The following is a 22,270-nucleotide window of genomic DNA, read 5'->3' as shown; positions in this document are numbered from 1 at the left end:
TGGAAGCTGTTTTTTGGACAACTTTCTTTTCTTCCTGCCAAACACTTGGCAGACATCCGCATCCGTGCAACTTCTAGAACACGAGGGGAGATGTTTCTGTGCTGGCACAGTTTTTCCTAGCCAGACATAGTGGAAAAGCTTGTTGCCGAGGTGTAGATGAGAAGAGGAGCTAAAGAGGAAGGTAGGATGCTCTCCGGAGGTAAGAGCCGCTGCCGGGCGTCTTTCGGCAGAAGCCGCGCTAAGGAGAGCGCTGTGAGCGGCACAATCGTCTTTGCGCGAAGAAGCCGCTTCTTGGGCTCCGGCAGCCGGCGAGAGCGGCAGCTTCGGGAAGGTGAAGAAGCAAGCTGTACAACACTGGGATTGTGTGCGCACCTTGCCAACTGATAGGAAAAACAGTGCCTTTGCACTCTCCTGACTTTTCCAATCACAGGAACATTCGATTGGAAGCTGTTTTGGACAACTTTTCTTTTCTTCCTGCCAAACACTTGGCAGACATCCGTGCAACTTCTAGAACACGAGGGGAGATGTTTTCTGTGCATGGCACAGTTTTTCCTAGCCAGACATAGTGGAAAAGCTTGTTGCCGAGGTGTAGATGAGAAGAGGAGCTAAAGAGGAAGGTAGGATGCTCTCCGGAGGTAAGAGCCGCTGCCGGGCGTCTTTCGGCAGAAGCCGCGCTAAGGAGAGCGCTGTGAGCGGCACAATCGTCTTTGCGCGAAGAAGCCGCTTCTTGGGGCTCCGGCAGCCGGCGAGAGCGGCAGCTTCGGGAAGGTGAAGAAGCCAAGCTGTACAACACTGGGATTGTGTGCGCACCTTGCCAACTGATAGAAAACAGTACCTTTGCACTCTCCTGACTTTTCCAATCACAGGAACATTCGATTGGAAGCTGTTTTGGACAACTTTTCTTTTCTTCCTGCCAAACACTTGGCAGACATCCGTGCAACTTCTAGAACACGAGGGGAGATGTTTTCTGTGCTGGCACAGTTTTTCCTAGCCAGACATAAGTGGAAAAGCTTGTTGCCGAGGTGTAGATGAGAAGAGGAGCTAAAGAGGAAGGTAGGATGCTCTCCGGAGGTAAGAGCCGCTGCCGGGCGTCTTTCGGCAGAAGCCGCGCTAAGGAGAGCGCTGTGAGCGGCACAATCGTCTTTGCGCGAAGAAGCCGCTTCTTGGGCTCCGGCAGCCGGCGAGAGCGGCAGCTTCGGGAAGGTGAAGAAGCAAGCTGTACAACACTGGGATTGTGTGCGCACCTTGCCAACTGATAGAAAACAGTACCTTTGCACTCTCCTGACTTTTCCAATCACAGGAACATTCGATTGGAAGCTGTTTTGGACAACTTTTCTTTTCTTCCTGCCAAACACTTGGCAGACATCCGTGCAACTTCTAGGAACACGAGGGGAGATGTTTTCTGTGCTGGCACAGTTTTCCTAGCCAGACATAGTGGAAAAGCTTGTTGCCGAGGTGTAGATGAGAAGAGGAGCTAAAGAGGAAGGTAGGATGCTCTCGGAGGTAAGAGCCGCTGCCGGGCGTCTTTCGGCAGAAGCCGCGCTAAGGAGAGCACTGTGAGCGGCACAATCGTCTTTGCGCGAAGAAGCCGCTTCTTGGGCTCCGGCAGCCCGGCGAGAGCGGCAGCTTCGGGAAGGTGAAGAAGCAAGCTGTACAACACTGGGATTGTGTGCGCACCTTGCCAACTGATAGAAAACAGTACCTTTGCACTCTCCTGACTTTTCCAATCACAGGAACATTCGATTGGAAGCTGTTTTGGACAACTTTTCTTTTCTTCCTGCCAAACACTTGGCAGACATCCGTGCAACTTCTAGAACACGAGGGAGATGTTTTCTGTGCTGGCACAGTTTTTCCTAGCCAGACATAGTGGAAAAGCTTGTTGCCGAGGTGTAGATGAGAAGAGGAGCTAAAGAGGAAGGTAGGATGCTCTCCGGAGGTAAGAGCCGCTGCCGGGCGTCTTTCGGCAGAAGCCGCGCTAAGGAGAGCACTGTGAGCGGCACAATCGTCTTTGCGCGAAGAAGCCGCTTCTTGGGCTCCGGCAGCCGGCGAGAGCGGCAGCTTCGGGAAGGTGAAGAAGCAAGCTGTACAACACTGGGATTGTGTGCGCACCTTGCCAACTGATAGAAAACAGTACCTTTGCACTCTCCTGACTTTTCCAATCACAGGAACATTCGATTGGAAGCTGTTTTGGACAACTTTTCTTTTCTTCCTGCCAAACACTTGGCAGACATCCGTGCAACTTCTAGAACACGATGGGAGATGTTTTCTGTGCTGGCACAGTTTTTCCTAGCCAGACATAGTGGAAAAGCTTGTTGCCGAGGTGTAGATGAGAAGAGGAGCTAAAGAGGAAGGTAGGATGCTCTCCGGAGGTAAGAGCCGCTGCCGGGCGTCTTTCGGCAGAAGCCGCGCTAAGGAGAGCGCTGTGAGCGGCACAATCGTCTTTGCGCGAAGAAGCCGCTTCTTGGGCTCCGGCAGCCGGCGAGAGCGGCAGCTTCGGGAAGGTGAAGAAGCAAGCTGTACAACACTGGGATTGTGTGCGCACCTTGCCAACTGATAGAAAACAGTACCTTTGCACTCTCCTGACTTTTCCAATCACAGGAACATTCGATTGGAAGCTGTTTTGGACAACTTTTCTTTTCTTCCTGCCAAACACTTGGCAGACATCCGTGCAACTTCTAGAACACGAGGGAGATGTTTTCTGTGCTGGCACAGTTTTTCCTAGCCAGACATAGTGGAAAAGCTTGTTGCCGAGGTGTAGATGAGAAGAGGAGCTAAAGAGGAAGGTAGGATGCTCTCCGGAGGTAAGAGCCGCTGCCGGGCGTCTTTCGGCAGAAGCCGCGCTAAGGAGAGCGCTGTGAGCGGCACAATCGTCTTTGCGCGAAGAAGCCGCTTCTTGGGCTCCGGCAGCCGGCGAGAGCGGCAGCTTCGGGAAGGTGAAGAAGCAAGCTGTACAACACTGGGATTGTGTGCGCACCTTGCCAACTGATAGAAAACAGTACCTTTGCACTCTCCTGACTTTTCCAATCACAGGAACATTCGATTGGAAGCTGTTTTGGACAACTTTTCTTTTCTTCCTGCCAAACACTTGGCAGACATCCGTGCAACTTCTAGAACACGAGGGGAGATGTTTTCTGTGCTGGCACAGTTTTTCCTAGCCAGACATAGTGGAAAAGCTTGTTGCCGAGGTGTAGATGAGAAGAGGAGCTAAAGAGGAAGGTAGGATGCTCTCCGGAGGTAAGAGCCGCTGCCGGGCGTCTTTCGGCAGAAGCCGCGCTAAGGAGAGCGCTGTGAGCGGCACAATCGTCTTTGCGCGAAGAAGCCGCTTCTTGGGCTCCGGCAGCCGGCGAGAGCGGCGAAGAAGCAAGCTGTACAACACTGGGATTGTGTGCGCACCTTGCCAACTGATAGAAAACAGTGCCTTTGCACTCTCCTGACTTTTCCAATCACAGGAACATTCGATTGGAAGCTGTTTTGGACAACTTTTCTTTTCTTCCTGCCAAACACTTGGCAGACATCCGTGCAACTTCTAGAACACGAGGGGAGATGTTTTCTGTGCTGGCACAGTTTTTCCTAGCCAGACATAGTGGAAAAGCTTGTTGCCGAGGTGTAGATGAGAAGAGGAGCTAAAGAGGAAGGTAGGATGCTCTCCGGAGGTAAGAGCCGCTGCCGGGCGTCTTTCGGCAGAAGCCGCGCTAAGGAGAAGCGCTGTGAGCGCACAATCGTCTTTGCGCGAAGAAGCCGCTTCTTGGGCTCCGGCAGCCGGCGAGAGCGGCAGCTTCGGGAAGGTGAAGAAGCAAGCTGTACAACACTGGGATTGTGTGCGCACCTTGCCAACTGATAGAAAAACAGTACCTTTGCACTCTCCTGACTTTTCCAATCACAGGAACATTCGATTGGAAGCTGTTTTGGACAACTTTTCTTTTCTTCCTGCCAAACACTTGGCAGACATCCGTGCAACTTCTAGAACACGAGGGAGATGTTTTCTGTGCTGGCACAGTTTTTCCTAGCCAGACATAGTGGAAAAGCTTGTTGCCGAGGTGTAGATGAGAAGAGGAGCTAAAGAGGAAGGTAGGATGCTCTCCGGAGGTAAGAGCCGCTGCCGGGCGGTCTTTCGGCAGAAGCCGCGCTAAGGAGAGCGCTGTGAGCGGCACAATCGTCTTTGCGCGAAGAAGCCGCTTCTTGGGCTCCGGCAGCCGGCGAGAGCGGCAGCTTCGGGAAGGTGAAGAAGCAAGCTGTACAACACTGGGATTGTGTGCGCACCTTGCCAACTGATAGAAAACAGTACCTTTGCACTCTCCTGACTTTTCCAATCACAGGAACATTCGATTGGAAGCTGTTTTGGACAACTTTTCTTTTCTTCCTGCCAAACACTTGGCAGACATCCGTGCAACTTCTAGAACACGAGGGGAGATGTTTTCTGTGCTGGCACAGTTTTTCCTAGCCAGACATAGTGGAAAAGCTTGTTGCCGAGGTGTAGATGAGAAGAGGAGCTAAAGAGGAAGGTAGGATGCTCTCCGGAGGTAAGAGCCGCTGCCGGGCGTCTTTCGGCAGAAGCCGCGCTAAGGAGAGCACTGTGAGCGGCACAATCGTCCTTTGCGCGAAGAAGCCGCTTCTTGGGCTCCGGCAGCCGGCGGAGAGCGGCAGCTTCGGAAGGTGAAGAAGCAAGCTGTACAACACTGGGATTGTGTGCGCACCTTGCCAACTGATAGAAAACAGTACCTTTGCACTCTCCTGACTTTTCCAATCACAGGAACATTCGATTGGAAGCTGTTTTGGACAACTTTTCTTTTCTTCCTGCCAAACACTTGGCAGACATCCGTGCAACTTCTAGAACACGAGGGGAGATGTTTTCTGTGCTGGCACAGTTTTTCCTAGCCAGACATAGTGGAAAAGCTTGTTGCCGAGGTGTAGATGAGAAGAGGAGCTAAAGAGGAAGGTAGGATGCTCTCCGGAGGTAAGAGCCGCTGCCGGGCGTCTTCGGGCAGAAGCCGCGCTAAGGAGAGCGCTGTGAGCGGCACAATCGTCTTTGCGCGAAGAAGCCGCTTCTTGGGCTCCGGCAGCCGGCGAGAGCGGCAGCTTCGGGAAGGTGAAGAAGCAAGCTGTACAACACTGGGATTGTGTGCGCACCTTGCCAACTGATAGAAAACAGTGCCTTTGCACTCTCCTGACTTTTCCAATCACAGGAACATTCGATTGGAAGCTGTTTTGGACAACTTTTCTTTTCTTCCTGCCAAACACTTGGCAGACATCCGTGCAACTTCTAGAACACGAGGGGAGATGTTTTCTGTGCTGGCACAGTTTTTCCTAGCCAGACATAGTGGAAAAGCTTGTTGCCGAGGTGTAGATGAGAAGAGGAGCTAAAGAGGAAGGTAGGATGCTCTCCGGAGGTAAGAGCCGCTGCCGGGCGTCTTTCGGCAGAAGCCGCGCTAAGGAGAGCGACTGTGAGCGGCACAATCGTCTTGTGCGCGAAGAAGCCGCTTCTTGGCTCCGGCAGCCGGCGAGAGCGGCAGCTTCGGAAGGTGAAGAAGCAAGCTGTACAACACTGGGATTGTGTGCGCACCTTGCCAACTGATAGAAAACAGTACCTTTGCACTCTCCTGACTTTTCCAATCACAGGAACATTCGATTGGAAGCTGTTTTGGACAACTTTTCTTTTCTTCCTGCCAAACACTTGGCAGACATCCGTGCAACTTCTAGAACACGAGGGGAGATGTTTTCTGTGCTGGCACCAGTTTTTCCTAGCCCAGACATAGTGGAAAAGCTTGTTGCCGAGGTGTAGATGAGAAGAGGAGCTAAAGAGGAAGGTAGGATGCTCTCCGGAGGTAAGAGCCGCTGCCGGGCGTCTTTCGGCAGAAGCCGCGCTAAGGAGAGCGCTGTGAGCGGCACAATCGTCTTTGCGCGAAGAAGCCGCTTCTTGGGCTCCGGCAGCCGGCGAGAGCGGCAGCTTCGGGAAGGTGAAGAAGCAAGCTGTACAACACTGGGATTGTGTGCGCACCTTGCCAACTGATAGAAAACAGTGCCTTTGCACTCTCCTGACTTTTCCAATCACAGGAACATTCGATTGGAAGCTGTTTTGGACAACTTTTCTTTTCTTCCTGCCAAACACTTGGCAGACATCCGTGCAACTTCTAGAACACGAGGGGAGATGTTTTCTGTGCTGGCACAGTTTTTCCTAGCCAGACATAGTGGAAAAGCTTGTTGCCGAGGTGTAGATGAGAAGAGGAGCTAAAGAGGAAGGTAGGATGCTCTCCGGAGGTAAGAGCCGCTGCCGGGCGTCTTTCGGCAGAAGCCGCGCTAAGGAGAGCGCTGTGAGCGGCACAATCGTCTTTGCGCGAAGAAGCGCCTTCTTGGCTCCGGCAGCCGGCGAGAGCGGCAGCTTCGGGAAGGTGAAGAAGCAAGCTGTACAACACTGGGATTGTGTGCGCACCTTGCCAACTGATAGAAAACAGTACCTTTGCACTCTCCTGACTTTTCCAATCACAGGAACATTCGATTGGAAGCTGTTTTGGACAACTTTTCTTTTCTTCCTGCCAAACACTTGGCAGACATCCGTGCAACTTCTAGAACACGAGGGGAGATGTTTTCTGTGCTGGCACAGTTTTTCCTAGCCAGACATAGTGGAAAGCTTGTTGCCGAGGTGTAGATGAGAAGAGGAGCTAAAGAGGAAGGTAGGATGCTCTCCGGAGGTAAGAGCCGCTGCCGGGCGTCTTTCGGCAGAAGCCGCGCTAAGGAGAGCGCTTTGTGAGCGGCACAATCGTCTTTGCGCGAAGAAGCCGCTTCTTGGGCTCCGGCAGCCGGCGAGAGCGGCAGCTTCGGGAAGGTGAAGAAGCAAGCTGTACAACACTGGGATTGTGTGCGCACCTTGCCAACTGATAGAAAACAGTACCTTTGCACTCTCCTGACTTTTCCAATCACAGGAACATTCGATTGGAAGCTGTTTTGGACAACTTTTCTTTTCTTCCTGCCAAACACTTGGCAGACATCCGTGCAACTTCTAGAACACGAGGGGAGATGTTTTCTGTGCTGGCACAGTTTTTCCTAGCCAGACATAGTGGAAAAGCTTGTTGCCGAGGTGTAGATGAGAAGAGGAGCTAAAGAGGAAGGTAGGATGCTCTCCGGAGGTAAGAGCCGCTGCCGGGCGTCTTTCGGCGCCGGGCGTCTTTCGGCAGAAGCCGCGCTAAGGAGAGCGCTGTGAGCGGCACAATCGTCTTTGCGCGAAGAAGCCGCTTCTTGGGCTCCGGCAGCCGGCGAGAGCGGCAGCTTCGGGAAGGTGAAGAAGCAAGCTGTACAACACTGGGATTGTGTGCGCACCTTGCCAACTGATAGAAAACAGTGCCTTTGCACTCTCCTGACTTTTCCAATCACAGGAACATTCGATTGGAAGCTGTTTTGGACAACTTTTCTTTTCTTCCTGCCAAACACTTGGCAGACATCCGTGCAACTTCTAGAACACGAGGGGAGATGTTTTCTGTGCTGGCACAGTTTTTCCTAGCCAGACATAGTGGAAAAGCTTGTTGCCGAGGTGTAGATGAGAAGAGGAGCTAAAGAGGAAGGTAGGATGCTCTCCGGAGGTAAGAGCCGCTGCCGGGCGTCTTTCGGCAGAAGCCGCGCTAAGGAGAGCACTGTGAGCGGCACAATCGTCTTTGCGCGAAGAAGCCGCTTCTTGGGCTCCGGCAGCCGGCGAGAGCGGCAGCTTCGGGAAGGTGAAGAAGCAAGCTGTACAACACTGGGATTGTGTGCGCACCTTGCCAACTGATAGAAAACAGTACCTTTGCACTCTCCTGACTTTTCCAATCACAGGAACATTCGATTGGAAGCTGTTTTGGACAACTTTTCTTTTCTTCCTGCCAAACACTTGGCAGACATCCGTGCAACTTCTAGAACACGAGGGGAGATGTTTTCTGTGCTGGCACAGTTTTTCCTAGCCAGACATAGTGGAAAAGCTTGTTGCCGAGGTGTAGATGAGAAGAGGAGCTAAAGAGGAAGGTAGGATGCTCTCCGGAGGTAAGAGCCGCTGCCGGGCGTCTTTCGGCAGAAGCCGCGCTAAGGAGAGCGCTGTGAGCGGCACAATCGTCTTTGCGCGAAGAAGCCGCTTCTTGGGCTCCGGCAGCCGGCGAGAGCGGCAGCTTCGGGAAGGTGAAGAAGCAAGCTGTACAACACTGGGATTGTGTGCGCACCTTGCCAACTGATAGAAAACAGTACCTTTGCACTCTCCTGACTTTTCCAATCACAGGAACATTCGATTGGAAGCTGTTTTGGACAACTTTTCTTTTCTTCCTGCCAAACACTTGGCAGACATCCGTGCAACTTCTAGAACACGATGGGAGATGTTTTCTGTGCTGGCACCGTTTTTCCTAGCCAGACATAGTGGGAAAAGCTTGTTGCCGAGGTGTAGATGAGAAGAGGAGCTAAAGAGGAAGGTAGGATGCTCTCCGGAGGTAAGAGCCGCTGCCGGGCGTCTTTCGGCAGAAGCCGCGCTAGGGAGAGCACTGTGAGCGGCACAATCGTCTTTGCGCGAAGAAGCCGCTTCTTGGGCTCCGGCAGCCGGCGAGAGCGGCAGCTTCGGGAAGGTGAAGAAGCAAGCTGTACAACACTGGGATTGTGTGCGCACCTTGCCAACTGATAGAAAACAGTACCTTTGCACTCTCCTGACTTTTCCAATCACAGGAACATTCGATTGGAAGCTGTTTTGGACAACTTTTCTTTTCTTCCTGCCAAACACTTGGCAGACATCCGTGCAACTTCTAGAACACGAGGGGAGATGTTTTCTGTGCTGGCACAGTTTTTCCTAGCCAGACATAGTGGAAAAGCTTGTTGCCGAGGTGTAGATGAGAAGAGGAGCTAAAGAGGAAGGTAGGATGCTCTCCGGAGGTAAGAGCCGCTGCCGGGCGTCTTTCGGCAGAAGCCGCGCTAAGGAGAGCGCTGTGAGCGGCACAATCGTCTTTGCGCGAAGAAGCCGCTTCTTGGGCTCCGGCAGCCGGCGAGAGCGGCAGCTTCGGGAAGGTGAAGAAGCAAGCTGTACAACACTGGGATTGTGTGCGCACCTTGCCAACTGATAGAAAACAGTGCCTTTGCACTCTCCTGACTTTTCCAATCACAGGAACATTCGATTGGAAGCTGTTTTGGACAACTTTTCTTTTCTTCCTGCCAAACACTTGGCAGACATCCGTGCAACTTCTAGAACACGAGGGGAGATGTTTTCTGTGCTGGCACAGTTTTTCCTAGCCAGACATAGTGGAAAAGCTTGTTGCCGAGGTGTAGATGAGAAGAGGAGCTAAAGAGGAAGGTAGGATGCTCTCCGGAGGTAAGAGCCGCTGCCGGGCGTCTTTCGGCAGAAGCCGCGCTAAGGAGAGCGCTGTGAGCGGCACAATCGTCTTTGCGCGAAGAAGCCGCTTCTTGGGCTCCGGCAGCCGGCGAGAGCGGCAGCTTCGGGAAGGTGAAGAAGCAAGCTGTACAACACTGGGATTGTGTGCGCACCTTGCCAACTGATAGAAAACAGTGCCTTTGCACTCTCCTGACTTTTCCAATCACAGGAACATTCGATTGGAAGCTGTTTTGGACAACTTTTCTTTTCTTCCTGCCAAACACTTGGCAGACATCCGTGCAACTTCTAGAACACGAGGGGAGATGTTTTCTGTGCTGGCACAGTTTTTCCTAGCCAGACATAGTGGAAAAGCTTGTTGCCGAGGTGTAGATGAGAAGAGGAGCTAAAGAGGAAGGTAGGATGCTCTCCGGAGGTAAGAGCCGCTGCCGGGCGTCTTTCGGCTGAAGCCGCGCTAAGGAGAGCGCTGTGAGCGGCACAATCGTCTTTGCGCGAAGAAGCCGCTTCTTGGGCTCCGGCAGCCGGCGAGAGCGGCAGCTTCGGGAAGGTGAAGAAGCAAGCTGTACAACACTGGGATTGTGTGCGCACCTTGCCAACTGATAGAAAACAGTACCTTTGCACTCTCCTGACTTTTCCAATCACAGGAACATTCGATTGGAAGCTGTTTTGGACAACTTTTCTTTTCTTCCTGCCAAACACTTGGCAGACATCCGTGCAACTTCTAGAACACGAGGGGAGATGTTTTCTGTGCTGGCACAGTTTTTCCTAGCCAGACATAGTGGAAAAGCTTGTTGCCGAGGTGTAGATGAGAAGAGGAGCTAAAGAGGAAGGTAGGATGCTCTCCGGAGGTAAGAGCCGCTGCCGGGCGTCTTTCGGCAGAAGCCGCGCTAAGGAGAGCGCTGTGAGCGGCACAATCGTCTTTGCGCGAAGAAGCCGCTTCTTGGGCTCCGGCAGCCGGCGAGAGCGGCAGCTTCGGGAAGGTGAAGAAGCAAGCTGTACAACACTGGGATTGTGTGCGCACCTTGCCAACTGATAGAAAACAGTACCTTTGCACTCTCCTGACTTTTCCAATCACAGGAACATTCGATTGGAAGCTGTTTTGGACAACTTTTCTTTTCTTCCTGCCAAACACTTGGCAGACATCCGTGCAACTTCTAGAACACGAGGGGAGATGTTTTCTGTGCTGGCACAGTTTTTCCTAGCCAGACATAGTGGAAAAGCTTGTTGCCGAGGTGTAGATGAGAAGAGGAGCTAAAGAGGAAGGTAGGATGCTCTCCGGAGGTAAGAGCCGCTGCCGGGCGTCTTTCGGCAGAAGCCGCGCTAAGGAGAGCACTGTGAGCGGCACAATCGTCTTTGCGCGAAGAAGCCGCTTCTTGGGCTCCGGCAGCCGGCGAGAGCGGCAGCTTCGGGAAGGTGAAGAAGCAAGCTGTACAACACTGGGATTGTGTGCGCACCTTGCCAACTGATAGAAAACAGTACCTTTGCACTCTCCTGACTTTTCCAATCACAGGAACATTCGATTGGAAGCTGTTTTGGACAACTTTTCTTTTCTTCCTGCCAAACACTTGGCAGACATCCGTGCAACTTCTAGAACACGAGGGGAGATGTTTTCTGTGCTGGCACAGTTTTTCCTAGCCAGACATAGTGGAAAAGCTTGTTGCCGAGGTGTAGATGAGAAGAGGAGCTAAAGAGGAAGGTAGGATGCTCTCCGGAGGTAAGAGCCGCTGCCGGGCGTCTTTCGGCAGAAGCCGCGCTAGGGAGAGCGCTGTGAGCGGCACAATCGTCTTTGCGCGAAGAAGCCGCTTCTTGGGCTCCGGCAGCCGGCGAGAGCGGCAGCTTCGGGAAGGTGAAGAAGCAAGCTGTACAACACTGGGATTGTGTGCGCACCTTGCCAACTGATAGAAAACAGTACCTTTGCACTCTCCTGACTTTTCCAATCACAGGAACATTCGATTGGAAGCTGTTTTGGACAACTTTTCTTTTCTTCCTGCCAAACACTTGGCAGACATCCGTGCAACTTCTAGAACACGAGGGGAGATGTTTTCTGTGCTGGCACAGTTTTTCCTAGCCAGACATAGTGGAAAAGCTTGTTGCCGAGGTGTAGATGAGAAGAGGAGCTAAAGAGGAAGGTAGGATGCTCTCCGGAGGTAAGAGCCGCTGCCGGGCGTCTTTCGGCAGAAGCCGCGCTAAGGAGAGCGCTGTGAGCGGCACAATCGTCTTTGCGCGAAGAAGCCGCTTCTTGGGCTCCGGCAGCCGGCGAGAGCGGCAGCTTCGGGAAGGTGAAGAAGCAAGCTGTACAACACTGGGATTGTGTGCGCACCTTGCCAACTGATAGAAAACAGTGCCTTTGCACTCTCCTGACTTTTCCAATCACAGGAACATTCGATTGGAAGCTGTTTTGGACAACTTTTCTTTTCTTCCTGCCAAACACTTGGCAGACATCCGTGCAACTTCTAGAACACGAGGGGAGATGTTTTCTGTGCTGGCACAGTTTTTCCTAGCCAGACATAGTGGAAAAGCTTGTTGCCGAGGTGTAGATGAGAAGAGGAGCTAAAGAGGAAGGTAGGATGCTCTCCGGAGGTAAGAGCCGCTGCCGGGCGTCTTTCGGCAGAAGCCGCGCTAAGGAGAGCACTGTGAGCGGCACAATCGTCTTTGCGCGAAGAAGCCGCTTCTTGGGCTCCGGCAGCCGGCGAGAGCGGCAGCTTCGGGAAGGTGAAGAAGCAAGCTGTACAACACTGGGATTGTGTGCGCACCTTGCCAACTGATAGAAAACAGTACCTTTGCACTCTCCTGACTTTTCCAATCACAGGAACATTCGATTGGAAGCTGTTTTGGACAACTTTTCTTTTCTTCCTGCCAAACACTTGGCAGACATCCGTGCAACTTCTAGAACACGAGGGGAGATGTTTTCTGTGCTGGCACAGTTTTTCCTAGCCAGACATAGTGGAAAAGCTTGTTGCCGAGGTGTAGATGAGAAGAGGAGCTAAAGAGGAAGGTAGGATGCTCTCCGGAGGTAAGAGCCGCTGCCGGGCGTCTTTCGGCAGAAGCCGCGCTAGGGAGAGCGCTGTGAGCGGCACAATCGTCTTTGCGCGAAGAAGCCGCTTCTTGGGCTCCGGCAGCCGGCGAGAGCGGCAGCTTCGGGAAGGTGAAGAAGCAAGCTGTACAACACTGGGATTGTGTGCGCACCTTGCCAACTGATAGAAAACAGTACCTTTGCACTCTCCTGACTTTTCCAATCACAGGAACATTCGATTGGAAGCTGTTTTGGACAACTTTTCTTTTCTTCCTGCCAAACACTTGGCAGACATCCGTGCAACTTCTAGAACACGAGGGGAGATGTTTTCTGTGCTGGCACAGTTTTTCCTAGCCAGACATAGTGGAAAAGCTTGTTGCCGAGGTGTAGATGAGAAGAGGAGCTAAAGAGGAAGGTAGGATGCTCTCCGGAGGTAAGAGCCGCTGCCGGGCGTCTTTCGGCAGAAGCCGCGCTAAGGAGAGCGCTGTGAGCGGCACAATCGTCTTTGCGCGAAGAAGCCGCTTCTTGGGCTCCGGCAGCCGGCGAGAGCGGCAGCTTCGGGAAGGTGAAGAAGCAAGCTGTACAACACTGGGATTGTGTGCGCACCTTGCCAACTGATAGAAAACAGTGCCTTTGCACTCTCCTGACTTTTCCAATCACAGGAACATTCGATTGGAAGCTGTTTTGGACAACTTTTCTTTTCTTCCTGCCAAACACTTGGCAGACATCCGTGCAACTTCTAGAACACGAGGGGAGATGTTTTCTGTGCTGGCACAGTTTTTCCTAGCCAGACATAGTGGAAAAGCTTGTTGCCGAGGTGTAGATGAGAAGAGGAGCTAAAGAGGAAGGTAGGATGCTCTCCGGAGGTAAGAGCCGCTGCCGGGCGTCTTTCGGCAGAAGCCGCGCTAAGGAGAGCGCTGTGAGCGGCACAATCGTCTTTGCGCGAAGAAGCCGCTTCTTGGGCTCCGGCAGCCGGCGAGAGCGGCAGCTTCGGGAAGGTGAAGAAGCAAGCTGTACAACACTGGGATTGTGTGCGCACCTTGCCAACTGATAGAAAACAGTACCTTTGCACTCTCCTGACTTTTCCAATCACAGGAACATTCGATTGGAAGCTGTTTTGGACAACTTTTCTTTTCTTCCTGCCAAACACTTGGCAGACATCCGTGCAACTTCTAGAACACGAGGGGAGATGTTTTCTGTGCTGGCACAGTTTTTCCTAGCCAGACATAGTGGAAAAGCTTGTTGCCGAGGTGTAGATGAGAAGAGGAGCTAAAGAGGAAGGTAGGATGCTCTCCGGAGGTAAGAGCCGCTGCCGGGCGTCTTTCGGCAGAAGCCGCGCTAAGGAGAGCGCTGTGAGCGGCACAATCGTCTTTGCGCGAAGAAGCCGCTTCTTGGGCTCCGGCAGCCGGCGAGAGCGGCAGCTTCGGGAAGGTGAAGAAGCAAGCTGTACAACACTGGGATTGTGTGCGCACCTTGCCAACTGATAGAAAACAGTACCTTTGCACTCTCCTGACTTTTCCAATCACAGGAACATTCGATTGGAAGCTGTTTTGGACAACTTTTCTTTTCTTCCTGCCAAACACTTGGCAGACATCCGTGCAACTTCTAGAACACGAGGGGAGATGTTTTCTGTGCTGGCACAGTTTTTCCTAGCCAGACATAGTGGAAAAGCTTGTTGCCGAGGTGTAGATGAGAAGAGGAGCTAAAGAGGAAGGTAGGATGCTCTCCGGAGGTAAGAGCCGCTGCCGGGCGTCTTTCGGCAGAAGCCGCGCTAAGGAGAGCGCTGTGAGCGGCACAATCATCTTTGCGCGAAGAAGCCGCTTCTTGGGCTCCGGCAGCCGGCGAGAGCGGCAGCTTCGGGAAGGTGAAGAAGCAAGCTGTACAACACTGGGATTGTGTGCGCACCTTGCCAACTGATAGAAAACAGTACCTTTGCACTCTCCTGACTTTTCCAATCACAGGAACATTCGATTGGAAGCTGTTTTGGACAACTTTTCTTTTCTTCCTGCCAAACACTTGGCAGACATCCGTGCAACTTCTAGAACACGAGGGGAGATGTTTTCTGTGCTGGCACAGTTTTTCCTAGCCAGACATAGTGGAAAAGCTTGTTGCCGAGGTGTAGATGAGAAGAGGAGCTAAAGAGGAAGGTAGGATGCTCTCCGGAGGTAAGAGCCGCTGCCGGGCGTCTTTCGGCAGAAGCCGCGCTAAGGAGAGCACTGTGAGCGGCACAATCGTCTTTGCGCGAAGAAGCCGCTTCTTGGGCTCCGGCAGCCGGCGAGAGCGGCAGCTTCGGGAAGGTGAAGAAGCAAGCTGTACAACACTGGGATTGTGTGCGCACCTTGCCAACTGATAGAAAACAGTACCTTTTCACTCTCCTGACTTTTCCAATCACAGGAACATTCGATTGGAAGCTGTTTTGGACAACTTTTCTTTTCTTCCTGCCAAACACTTGGCAGACATCCGTGCAACTTCTAGAACACGAGGGGAGATGTTTTCTGTGCTGGCACAGTTTTTCCTAGCCAGACATAGTGGAAAAGCTTGTTGCCGAGGTGTAGATGAGAAGAGGAGCTAAAGAGGAAGGTAGGATGCTCTCCGGAGGTAAGAGCCGCTGCCGGGCGTCTTTCGGCAGAAGCCGCGCTAAGGAGAGCGCTGTGAGCGGCACAATCGTCTTTGCGCGAAGAAGCCGCTTCTTGGGCTCCGGCAGCCGGCGAGAGCGGCAGCTTCGGGAAGGTGAAGAAGCAAGCTGTACAACACTGGGATTGTGTGCGCACCTTGCCAACTGATAGAAAACAGTACCTTTGCACTCTCCTGACTTTTCCAATCACAGGAACATTCGATTGGAAGCTGTTTTGGACAACTTTTCTTTTCTTCCTGCCAAACACTTGGCAGACATCCGTGCAACTTCTAGAACACGAGGGGAGATGTTTTCTGTGCTGGCACAGTTTTTCCTAGCCAGACATAGTGGAAAAGCTTGTTGCCGAGGTGTAGATGAGAAGAGGAGCTAAAGAGGAAGGTAGGATGCTCTCCGGAGGTAAGAGCCGCTGCCGGGCGTCTTTCGGCAGAAGCCGCGCTAAGGAGAGCACTGTGAGCGGCACAATCGTCTTTGCGCGAAGAAGCCGCTTCTTGGGCTCCGGCAGCCGGCGAGAGCGGCAGCTTCGGGAAGGTGAAGAAGCAAGCTGTACAACACTGGGATTGTGTGCGCACCTTGCCAACTGATAGAAAACAGTACCTTTGCACTCTCCTGACTTTTCCAATCACAGGAACATTCGATTGGAAGCTGTTTTGGACAACTTTTCTTTTCTTCCTGCCAAACACTTGGCAGACATCCGTGCAACTTCTAGAACACGATGGGAGATGTTTTCTGTGCTGGCACAGTTTTTCCTAGCCAGACATAGTGGAAAAGCTTGTTGCCGAGGTGTAGATGAGAAGAGGAGCTAAAGAGGAAGGTAGGATGCTCTCCGGAGGTAAGAGCCGCTGCCGGGCGTCTTTCGGCAGAAGCCGCGCTAAGGAGAGCACTGTGAGCGGCACAATCGTCTTTGCGCGAAGAAGCCGCTTCTTGGGCTCCGGCAGCCGGCGAGAGCGGCAGCTTCGGGAAGGTGAAGAAGCAAGCTGTACAACACTGGGATTGTGTGCGCACCTTGCCAACTGATAGAAAACAGTACCTTTGCACTCTCCTGACTTTTCCAATCACAGGAACATTCGATTGGAAGCTGTTTTGGACAACTTTTCTTTTCTTCCTGCCAAACACTTGGCAGACATCCGTGCAACTTCTAGAACACGAGGGGAGATGTTTTCTGTGCTGGCACAGTTTTTCCTAGCCAGACATAGTGGAAAAGCTTGTTGCCGAGGTGTAGATGAGAAGAGGAGCTAAAGAGGAAGGTAGGATGCTCTCCGGAGGTAAGAGCCGCTGCCGGGCGTCTTTCGGCAGAAGCCGCGCTAAGGAGAGCGCTGTGAGCGGCACAATCGTCTTTGCGCGAAGAAGCCGCTTCTTGGGCTCCGGCAGCCGGCGAGAGCGGCAGCTTCGGGAAGGTGAAGAAGCAAGCTGTACAACACTGGGATTGTGTGCGCACCTTGCCAACTGATAGAAAACAGTACCTTTGCACTCTCCTGACTTTTCCAATCACAGGAACATTCGATTGGAAGCTGTTTTGGACAACTTTTCTTTTCTTCCTGCCAAACACTTGGCAGACATCCGTGCAACTTCTAGAACACGAGGGGAGATGTTTTCTGTGCTGGCACAGTTTTTCCTAGCCAGACATAGTGGAAAAGCTTGTTGCCGAGGTGTAGATGAGAAGAGGAGCTAAAGAGGAAGGTAGGATGCTCTCCGGAGGTAAGAGCCGCTGCCGGGCGTCTTTCGGCAGAAGCCGCGCTAAGGAGAGCGCTGTGAGCGGCACAATCGTCTTTGCGCGAAGAAGCCGCTTCTTGGGCTCCGGCAGCCGGCGAGAGCGGCAGCTTCGGGAAGGTGAAGAAGCAAGCTGTACAACACTGGGATTGTGTGCGCACCTTGCCAACTGATAGAAAACAGTACCTTTGCACTCTCCTGACTTTTCCAATCACAGGAACATTCGATTGGAAGCTGTTTTGGACAACTTTTCTTTTCTTCCTGCCAAACACTTGGCAGACATCCGTGCAACTTCTAGAACACGAGGGGAGATGTTTTCTGTGCTGGCACAGTTTTTCCTAGCCAGACATAGTGGAAAAGCTTGTTGCCGAGGTGTAGATGAGAAGAGGAGCTAAAGAGGAAGGTAGGATGCTCTCCGGAGGTAAGAGCCGCTGCCGGGCGTCTTTCGGCAGAAGCCGCGCTAAGGAGAGCACTGTGAGCGGCACAATCGTCTTTGCGCGAAGAAGCCGCTTCTTGGGCTCCGGCAGCCGGCGAGAGCGGCAGCTTCGGGAAGGTGAAGAAGCAAGCTGTACAACACTGGGATTGTGTGCGCACCTTGCCAACTGATAGAAAACAGTACCTTTGCACTCTCCTGACTTTTCCAATCACAGGAACATTCGATTGGAAGCTGTTTTGGACAACTTTTCTTTTCTTCCTGCCAAACACTTGGCAGACATCCGTGCAACTTCTAGAACACGAGGGGAGATGTTTTCTGTGCTGGCACAGTTTTTCCTAGCCAGACATAGTGGAAAAGCTTGTTGCCGAGGTGTAGATGAGAAGAGGAGCTAAAGAGGAAGGTAGGATGCTCTCCGGAGGTAAGAGCCGCTGCCGGGCGTCTTTCGGCTGAAGCCGCGCTAAGGAGAGCGCTGTGAGCGGCACAATCGTCTTTGCGCGAAGAAGCCGCTTCTTGGGCTCCGGCAGCCGGCGAGAGCGGCAGCTTCGGGAAGGTGAAGAAGCAAGCTGTACAACACTGGGATTGTGTGCGCACCTTGCCAACTGATAGAAAACAGTACCTTTGCACTCTCCTGACTTTTCCAATCACAGGAACATTCGATTGGAAGCTGTTTTGGACAACTTTTCTTTTCTTCCTGCCAAACACTTGGCAGACATCCGTGCAACTTCTAGAACACGAGGGGAGATGTTTTCTGTGCTGGCACAGTTTTTCCTAGCCAGACATAGTGGAAAAGCTTGTTGCCGAGGTGTAGATGAGAAGAGGAGCTAAAGAGGAAGGTAGGATGCTCTCCGGAGGTAAGAGCCGCTGCCGGGCGTCTTTCGGCAGAAGCCGCACTAAGGAGAGCGCTGTGAGCGGCACAATCGTCTTTGCGCGAAGAAGCCGCTTCTTGGGCTCCGGCAGCCGGCGAGAGCGGCAGCTTCGGGAAGGTGAAGAAGCAAGCTGTACAACACTGGGATTGTGTGCGCACCTTGCCAACTGATAGAAAACAGTACCTTTGCACTCTCCTGACTTTTCCAATCACAGGAACATTCGATTGGAAGCTGTTTTGGACAACTTTTCTTTTCTTCCTGCCAAACACTTGGCAGACATCCGTGCAACTTCTAGAACACGAGGGGAGATGTTTTCTGTGCTGGCACAGTTTTTCCTAGCCAGACATAGTGGAAAAGCTTGTTGCCGAGGTGTAGATGAGAAGAGGAGCTAAAGAGGAAGGTAGGATGCTCTCCGGAGGTAAGAGCCGCTGCCGGGCGTCTTTCGGCAGAAGCCGCGCTAGGGAGAGCGCTGTGAGCGGCACAATCGTCTTTGCGCGAAGAAGCCGCTTCTTGGGCTCCGGCAGCCGGCGAGAGCGGCAGCTTCGGGAAGGTGAAGAAGCAAGCTGTACAACACTGGGATTGTGTGCGCACCTTGCCAACTGATAGAAAACAGTACCTTTGCACTCTCCTGACTTTTCCAATCACAGGAACATTCGATTGGAAGCTGTTTTGGACAACTTTTCTTTTCTTCCTGCCAAACACTTGGCAGACATCCGTGCAACTTCTAGAACACGAGGGGAGATGTTTTCTGTGCTGGCACAGTTTTTCCTAGCCAGACATAGTGGAAAAGCTTGTTGCCGAGGTGTAGATGAGAAGAGGAGCTAAAGAGGAAGGTAGGATGCTCTCCGGAGGTAAGAGCCGCTGCCGGGCGTCTTTCGGCAGAAGCCGCGCTAAGGAGAGCGCTGTGAGCGGCACAATCGTCTTTGCGCGAAGAAGCCGCTTCTTGGGCTCCGGCAGCCGGCGAGAGCGGCAGCTTCGGGAAGGTGAAGAAGCAAGCTGTACAACACTGGGATTGTGTGCGCACCTTGCCAACTGATAGAAAACAGTACCTTTGCAATCTCCTGACTTTTCCAATCACAGGAACATTCGATTGGAAGCTGTTTTGGACAACTTTTCTTTTCTTCCTGCCAAACACTTGGCAGACATCCGTGCAACCTCTAGAACACGATGGGAGATGTTTTCTGTGCTGGCACAGTTTTTCCTAGCCAGACATAGTGGAAAAGCTTTTTAAAAAAAAAGCTTTTTTCCTGATTTTTAAAATCAGGAAGCCCAGACCTCCAGGCACACTGGAGCTGTGAAAGGCATCCAAAAGGGAGTGCAAAAGTGCCACAACATGGCTGCTTTCACAGCTTTTTCCTTAGGAAGAACCCCAATACTCGGCTGATTTACCTTCCTAGGGTTACTGTTAGGCTTGGGCCAAGGACTTTTAAAACCAGGAAGCCCTGTGTTCCAGGCACACTGCAGCTGTTCAAGGCATCCCAACGGGAGTGCAAAAGTGACACAACTTGGCTGCCTCCACTGCTATTTCCATGAGACCATCCCCAACCTTAGGCTGGTTTTCCTTCCTAGCGTTGAGTTTTGAGTTAGGCCTATGGTAAGTGTTCTTTAACCAGAAAGCCCTGAGGTCCAAGAACACAGCAGCTGCGAAGGACTACCCAAGAAGAGCACAAAAGTACCACCACATGCCTGCCTCCACAGCTATTTCCTTGGGGACATCCCTAATTCCTGGCTGATTTGCCTTTCTCGTCGTCGGGTTGGGGTTAGGTAGGCCTTGTGCTAGGATTTTGAAAATCAGGAAGCCCAGACCTCCAGGCACACTGGAGCTGTGAAAGGCATCCAAAAGGGAGTGCAAAAGTGCCACAACATGGCTGCTTTCACAGCTTTTTCCTTAGGAAGAACCCTAATACCCGGCTGATTTACCTTCCTAGGTTTACTGTTAGGCTTGGGCGAAGGACATTTAAAACCAGGAAGCCCTGTGCTCCAGGCACACTGCAGCTGTTCAAGGCATCCCAAGGGGAGCGCAAAAGTGACACAACTTGGCTGCCTCCACTGCTATTTCCATGAGACCATCCCCAACCATAGGCTGATTTTCCTTCCTAGCGTTGAGGTTTGAGTTAGGCCTAGGGTTAGTGTTCTTTAACCAGAAAGCCCTGAGGTCCAAGAACACAGCAGCTGCGAAGGACTACCCAAGAAGAGCACAAAAGTACCACCACATGCCTGCCTCCCAGCTATTTCCTTGGGGACATCCCTAATTCCTGGCTGATTTGCCTTTCTCGTCGTCGGGTTGGGGTTAGGTAGGCCTTGTGCTAGGATTTCTAAAATCAGGAAGCCCAGACCTCCAGGCACACTGGAGCTGTGAAAGGCATCCAAAAGGGAGTGCAAAAGTGCCACAACATGGCTGCTTTCACAGCTTTTTCCTTAGGAAGAACCCTAATACCCGGCTGATTTACCTTCCTAGGGTTACTGTTAGGCTTGGGCCAAGGACTTTTAAAACCAGGAAGCCCTGTGCTCCAGGCACACTGCAGCTGTTCAAGGCATCCCAAGGGGAGCGCAAAAGTTACACAACTTGGCTGCCTCCACTGCTATTTCCATGAGACCATCCCCAACCTTAGGCTGGTTTTCCTTCCTAGCGTTGAGGTTTGAGTTAGGCCTATGGTTAGTGTTCTTTTAACCTGAAAGCCCTGAGTTCCAAGAACACAGCAGCTGCGAAGGACTACCCAAGAAGAGCACAAAAGTACCACAACATGCCTGCCTCCACAGCTATTTCCTTGGGGACATCCTTAATTCCTGGCTGATTTGCCTTTCTCGTCGTCGGGTTGGGGTTAGGTAGGCCTTGTGCTAGGATTTTTAAAATCAGGAAGCCCAGACCTCCAGGAATACTGGAGCTGTGAAAGGCATCCAAAAGGGAGTGCAAAAGTGCCACAACATGGCTGCTTTCACAGCTTTTTCCTTAGGAAGAACCCTAATACCCGGCTGATTTACCTTCCTAGGGTTACTGTTAGGTTTGGGCCAAGGACTTTTAAAACCAGGAAGCCCTGTGCTCCAGGAACACTGCAGCTGTTCAAGGCATCCCAACGGGAGCGCAAAAGTGACACAACTTGGCTGCCTCCACTGCTATTTCCATGAGACCATCCCCAACCTTAGGCTGGTTTTCCTTCCTAGCGTTGAGGTTTGAGTTAGGCCTATGGTTAGTGTTCTTTTAACCTGAAAGCCCTGAGTTCCAAGAACACAGCAGCTGCGAAGGACTACCCAAGAAGAGCACAAAAGTACCACAACATGCCTGCCTCCACAGCTATTTCCTTGGGGACATCCTTAATTCCTGGCTGATTTGCCTTTCTCGTCGTCGGGTTGGGGTTAGGTAGGCCTTGTGCTAGGATTTTTAAAATCAGGAAGCCCAGACCTCCAGGCATACTGGAGCTGTGAAAGGCATCCAAAAGGGAGTGCAAAAGTGCCACAACATGGCTGCTTTCACAGCTTTTTCCTTAGGAAGAACCCTAATACCCGGCTGATTTACCTTCCTAGGGTTACTGTTAGGCTTGGGCCAAGGACTTTGAAAACCAGGAAGCCCTGTGCTCCAGGAACACTGCAGCTGTTCAAGGCATCCCAGCGGGAGTGCAAAAGTGACACAACTTGGCTGCCTCCACTGCTATTTCCATGAGACCATCCCCAACCTTAGGCTGATATTCCTTCCTAGCGTTGAGGTTTGAGTTAGGCCTATGGTAAGTGTTCTTTAACCAGAAAGCCCTGAGTTCCAAGAACACAGCAGCTGCGAAGGACTACCCAAGAAGAGCACAAAAGTACCACCACATGCCTGCCTCCACAGCTATTTCCTTGGGGACATCCCTAATTCCTGGCTGATTTACCTTTCTCGTCGTCGGGTTGGGGTTAGGTAGGCCTTGTGCTAGGATTTTGAAAATCAGGAAGCCCAGACCTCCAGGCACACTGGAGCTGTGAAAGGCATCCAAAAGGGAGTGCAAAAGTGCCACAACATGGCTGCTTTCACAGCTTTTTCCTTAGGAAGAACCCTAATACCCGGCTGATTTACCTTCCTAGGGTTACTGTTAGGTTTGGGCCAAGGACTTTTAAAACCAGGAAGCCCTGTGCTCCAGGAACACTGCAGCTGTTCAAGGCATCCCAAGGGGAGTGCAAAAGTGACACAACTTGGCTGCCTCCACTGCTATTTCCATGAGACTATCCTGAACCATAGGCTGATTTTCCTTCCTAGCGTTGAGGTTTGAGTTAGGCCTAGGGTTAGAGTTTTTTAACCAGAAAGCCCTGAGGTCCAAGAACA

Source organism: Melospiza georgiana, chromosome 19 (genome assembly GCF_028018845.1).
Source record: "Melospiza georgiana isolate bMelGeo1 chromosome 19, bMelGeo1.pri, whole genome shotgun sequence".
Lineage (NCBI taxonomy): Eukaryota > Metazoa > Chordata > Aves > Passeriformes > Passerellidae > Melospiza > Melospiza georgiana.
This window is presented reverse-complemented; position numbering follows the sequence as displayed.